Source organism: Dama dama, chromosome 4 (assembly GCF_033118175.1).
Source record: "Dama dama isolate Ldn47 chromosome 4, ASM3311817v1, whole genome shotgun sequence".
NCBI lineage: Eukaryota > Metazoa > Chordata > Mammalia > Artiodactyla > Cervidae > Dama > Dama dama.
The window spans coordinates 30330799-30343736 of NC_083684.1; positions in this window are offsets into that span (position 1 = coordinate 30330799).

The following is a 12938-nucleotide window of genomic DNA, read 5'->3' on the forward strand; positions in this document are numbered from 1 at the left end:
CCTCTCCAGCATTTATTGCTTGTAGACTTTTGGATAGCAGCCATCCTGACTGGCGTGTAATGGTACTTCATTGTGGTTTTGATTTGCATTTCTCTGATAATGAGTGATGTTGAGCATCTTTTCATGTGTTTGTTAGCCATCTGTATGTCTTTTTTGGAGAAATGTCTGTTTAGTTCTTTGGCCCATTTTTTGATTGTAGACCACAGTTATTTATCCTAGTAATACATTTATTTACTTACCCTACTGATGCCAGAAATTTGAATTCATTCCAATTTTCTACTTTTACAAATAATGCTGTTATGCACAGTAAAGTAGCTTTCTAAAGCCTAATGGTAAAGACATACTGTCATCTGTAAGTGCCTCTTAAGCAAAAAGGAAACATGGAGATATCTACCCCATGCTGAGTTTTGATTTTTTCCCCATTGTACACTGAGAGGCTTGGAGGAGATGTTTTTCTGGGGTCCTTCCATCAGGCAAATGAGGGGATTCTGGGAACACATCGCTACATCCAGGCTCCTAACTGGTCCTTCTTCAGGCTAAGGCAGATATAGTAGTCAGGGTTTTCCAGAGAAACAAGAGACAATAGGATAGATAGGGAGAGATATATGAGAGGAGAGTGGTTGTAAAAATTGGTTCACGTAGTTATGGAGAACTGAAAGTCCCACGATCTGCTGTCTGCTGGTGGTATAATTCAGTCTGGGTCTGGAGGCCTGAGAACCCCAAGAAGCCAGTGACATAAGTCCTCATCCAAGTCCAAAGGCCAGAAGCACAGATGTCTGAGGGCAGGAGAAAATGGGTATTTCAGCTCATGCAGAAAGCAAATTTGACCTTTCTCCACTTTTTTTTTGTCCTATGCAGGATCATGGATTAAAAGATGCCCACCCACATTAGTGAGGGTGACTATCTTTATTCAGTCTACTGATTCAAATGCTAATCTCTCCCAGGAACACCCTCACAGACACACTCAGGAAACTACACCTTACCAGCTCTCTGGGTTTCCTTTAGCCCAGTTAAATTGACACATAAAATTAATCATCACAGCTGGCTTCCACTCGACACATCCATTTGGTTTAGGTGTTGATGGACTTCTCCTGAGAAAGATGAAGCTGGGAGTTCCCTGGCAGCCTAGAGGTTAGGAATCCACACTTCCATTGCAGGGGCACAGATTCGGTCCCTGGTTGGGGAACTAAGATCTCACATGCCTCTTGCAGGACCAAAAAAAAACAACGAAAACAAAGCAAACCTTCATCTTGGACCTCTCTAAGACCCTGGGTCACTTACAGGGTCCCAGGACCACTTCTTCCTCTTCCCCCAAAGCCCAAGCCCTGGAGGTGTCTTGGCCTTTGGTCAGAGTAAAGAACAAATCACTCTCCCTGCATCCCACTTCCTGCTGGCCCTCCCCTCCCCTGCTTCCAAGAAAAGTGCTTTGTTTCCCACAGAGGACAGCAGGGAGTAGTCCCTGGTAGTTAGATGCTCTTGGCATGGGCTTCAGAGGAACAGAGCACTTAGCAGTCCCCTGGAGACACAAGCTGCAGAGGAGCAGAATGAGAGCTCTTTACACACAAGTGAGCAGTCCAGGCCTCACTCAGGAATGTGGGAATGCTGCCGTGGCTCCAGTCAATAGATAATCCACCTCTGTGAACCCATTCCTTGGGATGAGTACCACTCGCCCTGGGGGCAGATGATGAGTTGAAAACACAGGTTTTCTTATAGAGTTTTACTTTCAAATGCTGACTCTGTCCATTCAGCGTCCAAGACCTTGGGCAAAATAATAACTTTTTGAAACCACAGTTTTGTCATGTTTAATATAAGGATAAACCCTATCTCCTAGGGTAGTCAAAGGATTAAATGAGACAATGCCTGCCACCCTTTTGGTCCACAGTGCTTACATATTGTAAGGCTGGCACCCTGAATCTGTATAGAGAACAGTGGTCAGGAGTCAGGAACCTGGGTTCTGGTCAAAACTAACCCTCTATAGCTCTGCGTGGCCCCAGTGCTCTGATGAGGAGGTTGACTTTGGTCTTCTCTAGATCCCTCCTAGTTGTAATTCTCTTGGAATCTGTACAGCCATAGTTGTTGCCTCCAAAATCAAATTGCAGTATAAGATAGGGGATGAAACTCAGAAGTTAGGGAACTAAGTACTTAGTTCGCTTAAGCCTTAATTCTGTCCTGTATAGAATGGCAGTAATAATATCCATTTCATACAGTTGTAGGTAGGTTAATTAAAGCAATGTATGTAAAGCACTTAGCACAGTGAAAGCCATGATATTAATAACAAAACAGTAAATATTACATGGCTGTATAATATTAATATGATCACTCATAAATAATTTAAATAATTAATTTCCTCCAGCTGGAAGGAGCTGAACTTCGAAAGCTTGACTCCCATGACAATCATTGAAAGTAAAGGAGAATATTGTAATGTAACCACCCCAAACTTAGAATAAAAATATATTGTTCTTTAATGTTGGTAATGCTAAATTAGCATGCAGAGACCTCACTGTACACAAATGGTGAGAGAATCTAGCCTGAACTCTTTTTGGGTTCCCTAACCCCCCTATCCAGTTCTGGAGAACCAGTGATAATCCCTGGAATTCAGTGCCAAGGCATGGTTTGGGAGCAAGAGGCTTGCAGGGTCAACTGCTAGTCAGCTAGGAGACCCTGACTCTGAGGGTTAGATGGCTGTTGGCTGGAACAATGGGGACACTGGGCCTCAGGACATTGTTCTGTGACTCTCACTGTCCAGCAGTCTGGCCAGATTGATTCAACACAAGGGAGTGGCAGGGTCGCAAAGGGCAGGAAGAGAAGGAAAACCCCCAATATATAGATATTTTTCAAATCTCTGCTTGTGTTATATTTGCTGTTGTTTCATTCAAAGTGAAAGTGTTAGTCACTCAGTCATGTCCCACTCTGTGACCTCATCAACTATAGCCTGCCAGGCTCCTCTGTCCATGGACTTCTCCAGGCAAGAATACTGGAGTGGGTTGCCATTTTCTTCTCCAGGGGATCTTCTTGACCCAGGGATCGAACCAGCATTTCTTGCATCTCCTGCATTGGCAGGTGGGTTCTTTACCATCTGAACCACCAGGGAAGCCCACAAAGTAAATCACATGGCCAACCCCTGAGTCACCGTAGGAGAAGAGTCAATGCCAAAGTTTTGGATATGGGTAGATATGGACAATATCTACCACTGATCTACTGGGGCCTCTTCCTACTCCTTAGCCCCTCCTTCTGATAGGGGCTCAAACACTTGTTCTTCTTTGATGTGGCTCTGCAACTTCTTGGGGTTAGATGTCATGGTTTGAAGCTCAAAGTGGGAGGGTAGCATGAAAAGTACCCTCAAGGCTAGGGGAAGAGTATGCTAGGGCCTACAAGCTCCCTGCAGAGGAGGCTTGAAGCCTTTGCTCCAACAACTTTGAGAACAATGGTTTAACTTTAATAGAAGCTGCCATGCAGTTCTACCAAGTAGTTTTTGCTATTTTAACTCTTCCCAGCAATGTATACTCTGCATCCTTGCCAATACTTAGATTTTTTTATTTTTAGCATTTTTGGTGGTAATTATACTGTGGTTTTAATTACATTATCCTGAAGGCTAATGATATTGAGCACCCTTTTATGTGCTTATTAACTATTTGGATAGATTCTTTCATAAAATGTCTGTTCATTTTTTCAGATTTTTTTTTATTCGTGTACAGTTGCTTTGCAATGTTGTGTTAGCTTCCGCTGCACAGCAAAGTGAGTCAGTTATGCACACACATACATCTGCTCTTTTTTAGATTGTATTGCCATATAAGTCATTACCGAGTACTGAATAGAGTGCCCTGTGCTATTCAGTTGACTGTTAGTTACCTATCCTATATGTAATAGTGTGTATGTCAGTCCCAATCTCTCAAATTATCCCTCCCCCCACCTTTGTAACCACAAATTTATTTTCTACATCTGTAACCCTATTTCTGTTTTGTAAATAAATTCATCTGTACCATTTTTTTAGATTCCACATATAAGTTTTGTCCATTTTTAATTAGATAATTTGTCTTTTTATCATTGAAGTGTGGGAATGCTTATATATTCCAGACACGATTTGTCAGATACATGTATTGTGAATGCTTTCTCCCAGTCTGTGGCTTGTCTTTTCACTTTCTTTCTTTTTTTTTTTTTTTTGTCTTTTCACTTTCTTAATGATATCTCTTGATGAGCAGTTTTGTATGTGTGCTAAGTCACTTCAGTCATGTCTAACTCTTTGTGACCCCGTGGACTGCAGCCTGTCAGGTTACCTCTGTCCATGGGATTCTCCAGGCAAGAATACTGAAGTGGGTTGCCATTTCCTTCTCCAGGGGATCTTCCTGACCCAGAGACCAATCAAACCTGTATCTTCTGAATTGTCTGAGTCTGCCTATGCATATTCAGTCTCTCCTGAATATGTGTTTGTTTCTTTTTCATCCTTGAGGGGTATTTTCCCTAGATAAAGAATTTTTGAATGACAATGCTTTTTCTTTCATCATTTTGTTATCTTTTGCCTTCCGTTCATTCTAATGAGACTAGCCATCATTCTTATTGTTTTCCTCTGAAATCCAATATGTATTTTATTCTCTGGCTGTTGGCAAGACTTTTTTTAAGTTTTGGTTTTCAGCAATTGATTGTGATGTGCCAAGGTGTAGGTTTTTTTGTGTGTATTTACCCTGTTTTAGATTTTGGGATTCTTAGATATGTGGGTTGATGTTTTCCATCAGTTTTGCAGCCAGTATGTCTTCAAATAGCTCTGTTGGGTTTGAATTACTCCAGGCCACATTTGTGTAAAACTCCCCTTTAACTCTCAAATTGAATAGGAAAACACATTCATAATTTTAAACTTAACATTTGTTAAAGACTTGCTCTGTCTGGCTCTAATCTGGTCATTGATGTGTAAAAGGTAAATCTAATGTGTCCCTGACTTCATGCAGTCCATACCCTGATAAGAGAGGTAGCTCTGAGGTTATAGTAAGATCTGAAAGTCATTGAATGAAAAGGTGACTGAATTCCCAGGAAGACGGGCTCTGCAAAATTATGGCAAGTATATACTGTGACAGTTTCCCTGTTCTTCTCCTATGGCTATGTACTTGGGTGACTGTGTCAGCAAACAGTTCCAGGACTGTTGGACACAAAGTTTGAATTGTCTTTAACATCTGGAGACCCAAAGTGTCATCATGATCCCATTATTAGAGTGGGAACCTATATAGGGACAGATAATAAATGGAATCTCAGCTAAATTTTAGCTCATAGTGGGCCCACTGGATCAGTAGACCCCTACCCAGTGGTCATTTCTCTAGTACCCAAGTGCATAAATTGGGATTGATATACCTGGCAGTTGGAGTAGTCCCCCATATTGGGTTCATGGTTTATGAAGTTAGAGCTGTCACAAAGGGAAGGCCAAATGGAAACCTCTGTCCTGCCAGAATCCAGGAGGTCCCCATCCCATGGCCAAAACAAGAAATATAAAACAATATTGTATCCTGGAGGAGGGATATGGCATAGATTAATGCCACCATTAAGGACCTAAAAGATAAAAGGATGTTAGTTCCTCTCACATATCTATTTAATTCACCTGTTTAGCACCTGTAGAAACTGAATGGAACCTGGAGAATGACTGATGTCTACAGCAGACTTAACCAAGTAGTAACTCTGATCATGGGGCTTCCCAGGTGGCACTAGTGGTAAGGAACCCACCTGCCAACGCAGGAGACTTAAGAGACGCTGGTTTGATCCCTGGGTCAGGAAGTTCCCCTGGAGGAGGGCATGGCAACCCACTCCAGTATTCTTGTCTGGAAAATCCCTATGGACAGAGGAGCCTGGCGGGCTACAGTCCATAGTGAAGCAAAGAATCAGACATGACTGAAGCGACTCAGCATGCATGCACGCCACCCTGATCATCACTGCTGTGCTAAGTGTGGTATCCTTGCCATTAAATGTGGTATCCTTGCCACTAATAAGGCCTCTGCTACAAGGTATATAGCCATTGATTTAGAAAATGTAGTCTTTCCTATTCCAATTTAGAAATAAGATCAGAAATAGTTCACATTCACGTGGGATGAGTAATATTCATCTGCAAGGCTGTCTCCTACTGTCTGTCACAGTATAGTCCAAAAACATCTAGACTGCCAGGTATCCCGCAGAACATCACACTCTCCCATTAAATTGACAACTTCATGTTGACTGGACAGGATGATAAAGGGGTGGCTAGCATTCTGGAGGCCTTAGGATCCAGAGGGTAGGAGATAAATCCTATGGAAATTCAGAGAGTGGACACTTCATTGAAGGTTTTAGGAATCTAGTGATTAGGAGCATATGAGAATCTCCTCTTAAAAATAAAAGACAAATTTATGCAAATTGAAATTCCTATCAAAAAGAAGAAAGTTAGGCCTCTTTGGGTTCTGTAGGTACCAAATTTTACACCAAGGCATAGTGCTTTGCTCCAAATACCAGGTGAAACATAAAGAAACCTGCTGTTTGAGTGACAGGATCTGCCAGGCCTTATGGTATTGGAGATGTCAGAGTCGGGAAAAGATGCACTCTCTGGAGTCTGTGTCAAGCTCCAGTGGGATAATCATGATATAGTTCCCTGGAATTCTGGAGTAAGGCCATTGCCAACTCCAGCAGAGAATTACATGCCCTGTGAGAAGCATCTCCTGGTATGTTACTGGTCCTGGTAGAGAGGAAATGCTAGATCCTGGGCACTGAGTGCCCATGAATCTGAAACTTCCCATTGTGAACTGGATCCTGGCTACAGTTTTCTTTAGGGAAGGACTTAGGAATTGCTTACAGATAGTGGCATTGTATAATTCTTCCATAAGAGGACCCAGAAGCCTTTATTCAAGATATTGTGATTTTTCATTGTTATGGCTTACATAAAACTTCTGCTCACCAGTTCTTGATTTTTTCTGGTTTTAAAAGTTAAATAATATTCAAATTGACTGTCCACCTATCTTACTTCTAGGAATACCATGGTCTATTACCCACTGTCATAGATCTCTATGGGATGAAACAACCTGGCTGCTACTATGTCTTTGCTGCCCATTAAGGTAATTATTTCTGCCTTATCTATAATGGTTAAGTAGCACTACCTGGCCTCTGCTTTTCCTGACTCACTCACACTGAATCCGAATAAAGCCTATTTTCATGGTAGAATTGACTACTGTCAACCCTGATCTGACAAGGACTGTCACCATCTGGCTTCTCAAAGATGCTGGTGGCCTCTACACTAGTGCATTTCTTGTTGCCTTTGTGAAGAGAGCTCCTGGGTTCTCTTAGTAAAGATCATCAGGTGGTGGTTTCTCTCGTTTTAGGAAATAAATGTATTTTAACAGACCCACAGTCCCTAGTTTTCTGATCTCTTCATCAAGATTCTGCCATGGCAATTCTAGCAGTTCCACCTCTTTTACTGTAGGCTGTCAATGTGTCCAAGCTTCAAGGAGCCATTCCTGCAGCATGCTAGACCAGCCCGAGGCATTCTTTCAGGACAATAAATCCTGAGTCATGAGAATGTGCTTTTGTGTTAATCAGTTCCCTCCCACACAGACTTATGTTCTGCCCCATGCCTCAGGTCCACCACCCTCAAGAGTCACTCCCACACATATTTTTCTCATTCCTACCAGGACATATTACCCATGTCATGCAATTAATTCAGTAAGAAGTCCATTTCCTCCCAGAGAAGGAACTATATTTTCTTGTTTGGGCTTCAACCTGTCCCTGGTTATTAGCTTGGGACAATGCATGAAGTCAGGTGATCTTTATGAGGAAAAGCATTTTCATAGGAGACACACATCATAGATCACATCTGCTCTTTTCTAGTGAGAAGGAGAGAGCTGCTCCTGCTAGTTTGGAGAGTTTAAGAGAATCTGGGTGCTCATTTCTCAAATGCATACCTCCAAATGTCTCCATTCCATGTCTTGGGGTCTTAATCATTCTTTATCTGGGACCTAACTTTAGCATAGGAGATCTTCCATGGCTATATATTCAACCTCCTCTGTAGGTCTCTCACTCTTGTGGTTAAATTTTGAGAATAACTTTCAGCATGACCTAATTATGGTTCCAGGAGAGAAGGTAGCTTTCAGAGCCGACAGAAGTCTTCTAATTTTCGTGGCATCCTCTGTTAATAGCTGAGCTTGTCATTTTCTTTAAGATTTCCAAGAAACTTCAAAGCTAGCCCAAACCACAATCCTTATAATTATCATTGCCTCTGTGCTTCTGCTAGAGGCACTTCGGTCATGTCCAACTCTTTGCAACCCCATGAACTGTAGTCCACCAGGCTCCTCTGTCCTTGGGATTCTCCAGGCAAGAGTACTAGAGTGAGTTTCCATTCCCTTCTCCAGGAGATTTTCCCAACCCAGGGATCGAACCCATATCATTTAGTTCTCCTGCATTGGCAGGTGGGTTCTTTACCACTAGAGCCACCTGGGAAGCCCATTGCTTCCATAACTTAGAGTTAATCCATGTATCAGTGCTGTCCCTCCAGCTGGAGAGAGTCTTAGTGACATGATGTTGTCAGACTGGAGTAATCCAGTTACAGAATCCCACTGAGGGTCTCCTTCCTAGGTCCCCCTCTAGGACTCAGAGCAGAACCTGAGACAGACAGGTGAGGAAACCACCAGATAAGTGTGTATTACTAAAACTGCTGCTGTGACCAAGGAGAGCCCAATTTCTCCAGGACTTCCTGCTACCTGAGCAGGGTACAGAACATCTCCAGAGGCTGGAGCACAGGGTTACTCCTGGGGGGGTTAACCATCCTGTAATTCCAGTCTCACTTGAACAAAGTCAAACGGGAGCAGAAAATAGAAAGTCATATGGCCCATTGAGGCTTCAAGTGGCGTTCTGTCTGCAAGGTGAGGCTGAGCCTGCATAGAACTGTCCACTGCAGCTAAGACTTAAACCAGAAGTGTGCTGAGGTTTAGTGACCAAGTGATGAGTGATGTCATCATCGTTGTCATTGTTATCCTCCTCCTCATCATTATTTGTGGCTAAACCAGCTGTAGAACAAGGGCAGAGTTCTATATATATATATAAATCAGGGGTCTTCTGCCTCCGGGAGCCAATACCTAATGATCTGAGGTGGAGCTGATGTGATAAGAATAGAAGTAAAGTGCACGATAGCGTAATGTGTTTGAATCATACCTAAACCACCCCCCCACCCCTGTTCCAGGGAAAAATTGTCATACACAAAGCCAACCCCAGTGCCAAAAATGTGTGGACCACTGTTATAAGTAATATAACGAGAAATCTACAGAATATATAGGAGGAAAGGAAAAATGAATCTCACATTTGAGAATAAAGAGGTCTATATAGAGGAGATGGTATTTCCATGGGATCTTAAAAGACAAGTAGGATTTCATCAGCTGAAGTCAAGGCAAAACATCCAGGAGAGGAAACTATAATGGACAAAGACCATATGCACCCATGGTGAACAGTGATGGAGTGCAGTGATGAGTATAGTTATGGGGCTGCAGTGATGGCATGTTTTTATCGGGTTGTAGGGATGGGGTGCAATGAGGCATCTCTTTGGGATGGCAGGATTTGGGTTTAACATGAATGTGAAGTGGGTTTGAAGAAAGATTGAAAGAAGGAAACTCTAAAGGTCCAGCTCTGGGCCCGTGTGGAATAACAGGGGCATTGCCTGCTGACCTGATTCCATCCCCAGACCATCCTCCCTTTGTTTTGTCAACCTGCGGGCCACTCTCCACTTTGAGGCCACAGAGTTGCTCTGATGCCTTCAGGGTTCCTTCAGTCTCCCCTTATGAGAATCAGAAAGTGTGCTTTTGATATCCACTACCATCTGTCAGCAGGGGTAGTTGAGCGCATGCTTTACGCCACGCCTCAGACTGGGGTCCTCTCTCACTTTTGGTTTCTCCCTCAGGGGTTATAGCAGAGCAATCTGGAGAACAGAGAGAGCCCATTGAAGGCCTGTGTCTCTCTGGGGCCATCCAGGCCACTGGTCTGTGCTACTGATGGGGACATCGAGGTCCTAGGAGGTGATGTCAAGTGATTAGTCAGCTTCCAAGATGATTACGTGATTTTTCACAGATCAAGAACTGCAGAAGTCAGCCATCCTTCCTGAATCTTACTTTTGTTCCTCATTTCTTACTCCATCCTCTCTAAATGGCAAAGCCTGCAGCTTGGAGGCAGGAAATCTGGGCTCAAGTCCCAGCTATGCTGCTTTTCAGCTTTGTGATATTTGACAATTCATCCTACCTTGCAAAACTTCAGCTTCCTCATCTACAGAATGGCAATCATTGCATTAAATTAGAGAATAGCTGCAAAGCATTCTGCCTGGGATCTGACACCTACAAGGCATTCGATACATGAAAACTAGTACCATTGTTTCTTGACGTATATTAGTGTCTCCCAGAGTGGAATTGCTGAGCATTAGGGGACAGGCGACCTAGATGGAACAGGAAATAGAAGATACATGGTTAGGAAGCCATATCCTCCACAGTTCTCTTTCAATAATGGTTTTGCAGAAAAGATAGACTCAGTTTGCATGTTTCATATATACATACATATAAGATATACATATATATATAAAATAAAATATGTTTATATATCTTATTAATAATATATATATATGTATATTGTTGTTGTTTAGTCACTAAGTCATATCCTCCTCTTTGCCACCCTGTGGACTACAGCCTGCCAGGCTTCTCTGTCCATGGGATTTCCCAGGCAAGAATATTGGAATGGGTTGTCATTTCCTTCTCTAGGGGATCTTCCCAACCCAGGGATCAAACCCCTGTCTCTTGCATTGCAGGTGGATTCCTTACTGCTGAGCCACCATATATATCTTGTTAATTTTTCTTTATAACAAAGAGAGAACACCCTTGTCCCTCTGGTTAATGGGAGAAAATTACATTGTGTTTAAACTGGTAAACTCAGTCCTATTCAATACTTTAAAGTCTCTTTAAGTAACATAAACTTTTTTCATGGAGAAGGAAATGGCAACCCACTCCAGTGTTCTTGCCTGGAAGGTCCCATGGACAGAGGAGCCTGGCGGGCTACAGTCCATGGGGTCAAAAAGAGTAGGACATGACTTCACAACTGAGCACATACACATACTGCTAACACAACATTATAAATCTACTATACTTCAATTAAAAAAATAAATAAGCTTTAAAAAGTAACTTTTTCAAATAAATGCGTGGCCTCTCAGATTGGCTTCCTAGCTTCCCTCCTCCCCTACAAGGTGCAATCTGGCTGTGTGAATTGGGGAAACTTATATGAGTAGAAGGGCAGAAGGAGCCTTGAGCCATTTGTAAACGTCTTCTTCTTCTTGTGATCTCCACAGCAATTTCCCTCTGCACCAGGTTTCTGGGAGGTTGATGAATTTTAACATGGTGAGCTTGTGATCTGTCCTCTTGTCTTGATCAAAACCAGTGGTCCGCCCCTGCTAACTCAGCCCTCACTTTAGCTCTGACCAGCACTCAGCACTTTGCTCCGCCCAGGTCAAGTTGTGGTTCCACTTTGTTTTCAAGTCTAGAAAGCACCTCTGTGGGCCTCTTGCCCTCTTCCCCCTCCAGCTCCTGGCCAGGTTCTCAATCACCTCTGTGTTCCCTTCAAGATTTTATCTGGGGTCCTTCCAAGGAACAGCAGATCCGAGGGAAGTGGGAGCATCACCTGTGATTTGTCTGTCCTCTTTTATTTTGTTGTGGCCGCTGCAGGCTGCTTCAGTGGTGTGGACACACCGGAGGCAGCCTCCTCCTCCTGGAGAGCCAAGCTTGCTTCGGAACTCTCCCACCTCTCATACCTCCCACTTTGGGACTCAAAGCAACTTGTGTCAACTCCTGCCTTCCCTGCCTCTGTTTCCTTCTCCTTCCCAAGGTCCACAGTGTAGGAGGGACCAAGACTCTACTCTTGGTCCTATTTAGAGATGCTCTACATCACACCCTTTGGCTTCACATGATGGTTGCCAGGAGAAGGGGGAATGATTTTGCAGTATGGAAATGCAAGACACACTGGTTTACTCTTTCTAAAATACTATCCCTATTGTATTAGATATTAATGATTTCTTTGATAATTAACAGTTTTCAAGGTCAATTTAAAGAAAAATATCAAGTGAATTGATAGTAAAGTTAGTAGTGGGAATGATGCAAATTGTAAAGTTAGGAGGTCAATGGCTGAGTTGGGGAAACACCAGGATACATGGAAAAAGCTGTGATGAATACATGGGTAGAGAAGACCTCCTCAAGGAGTAAGGCAGTCATGTACACAACTCATTAGCAAGCGGGGTGGGGGGGGTGGAAAAAGCAGAGCATTTAGTTGTTCAGGAGAACCTAGGAAAGCTTCTTGAAAGAGCTGGCCATTGAACTGGACTTTAAAGGATAAGAAGCCAGAAACGAAAGACTTCCAAAATATGTGTGCGGAGATGTGACAATAGCAACAGGACAAGTGAAGACACTTTTAAAACTGTTGAATGAGTACTGGTATAAGGTATTAATATTATTTCTGATTGGATGGAGGGACAGAATTGTAGGGCAACAAGACTCTTTCTGGAGGCAGTTAGGGAGGGCCAGAGCAGGGAGATAGTCTAAGAAGGCTCAAGATTATAGACAAAATGGTCATTTCAGATGCTGGGTGGGAAGGCCAGGGGAGATGCCATTCTGAATTGGCAAAGTTTGTGCCTCAGAGTCAATCACTTATCCAATCAGCAGCCTTCTTCCTCTCCTTGGAAACTCCTTTGCCTTTCCACCCTGTTCTGGGTTCTTCTGGCATCACAGGCAGGAATGGAAACCTCATTCATACTGGGGTCTCTAGAATTTGTAATCCTTAAATGTCTTCTCAATTCTCATAACATAGGAGACTGAGGCCTGGAGAAAAAGGTTTAGATTCTGATCTAGCAAACACTGCTGACCACCTACTATACAGTCCAGGCATAAGCTAAATGCTTTGATGTCTAAAATGCTATAGTTCTCTTGAAC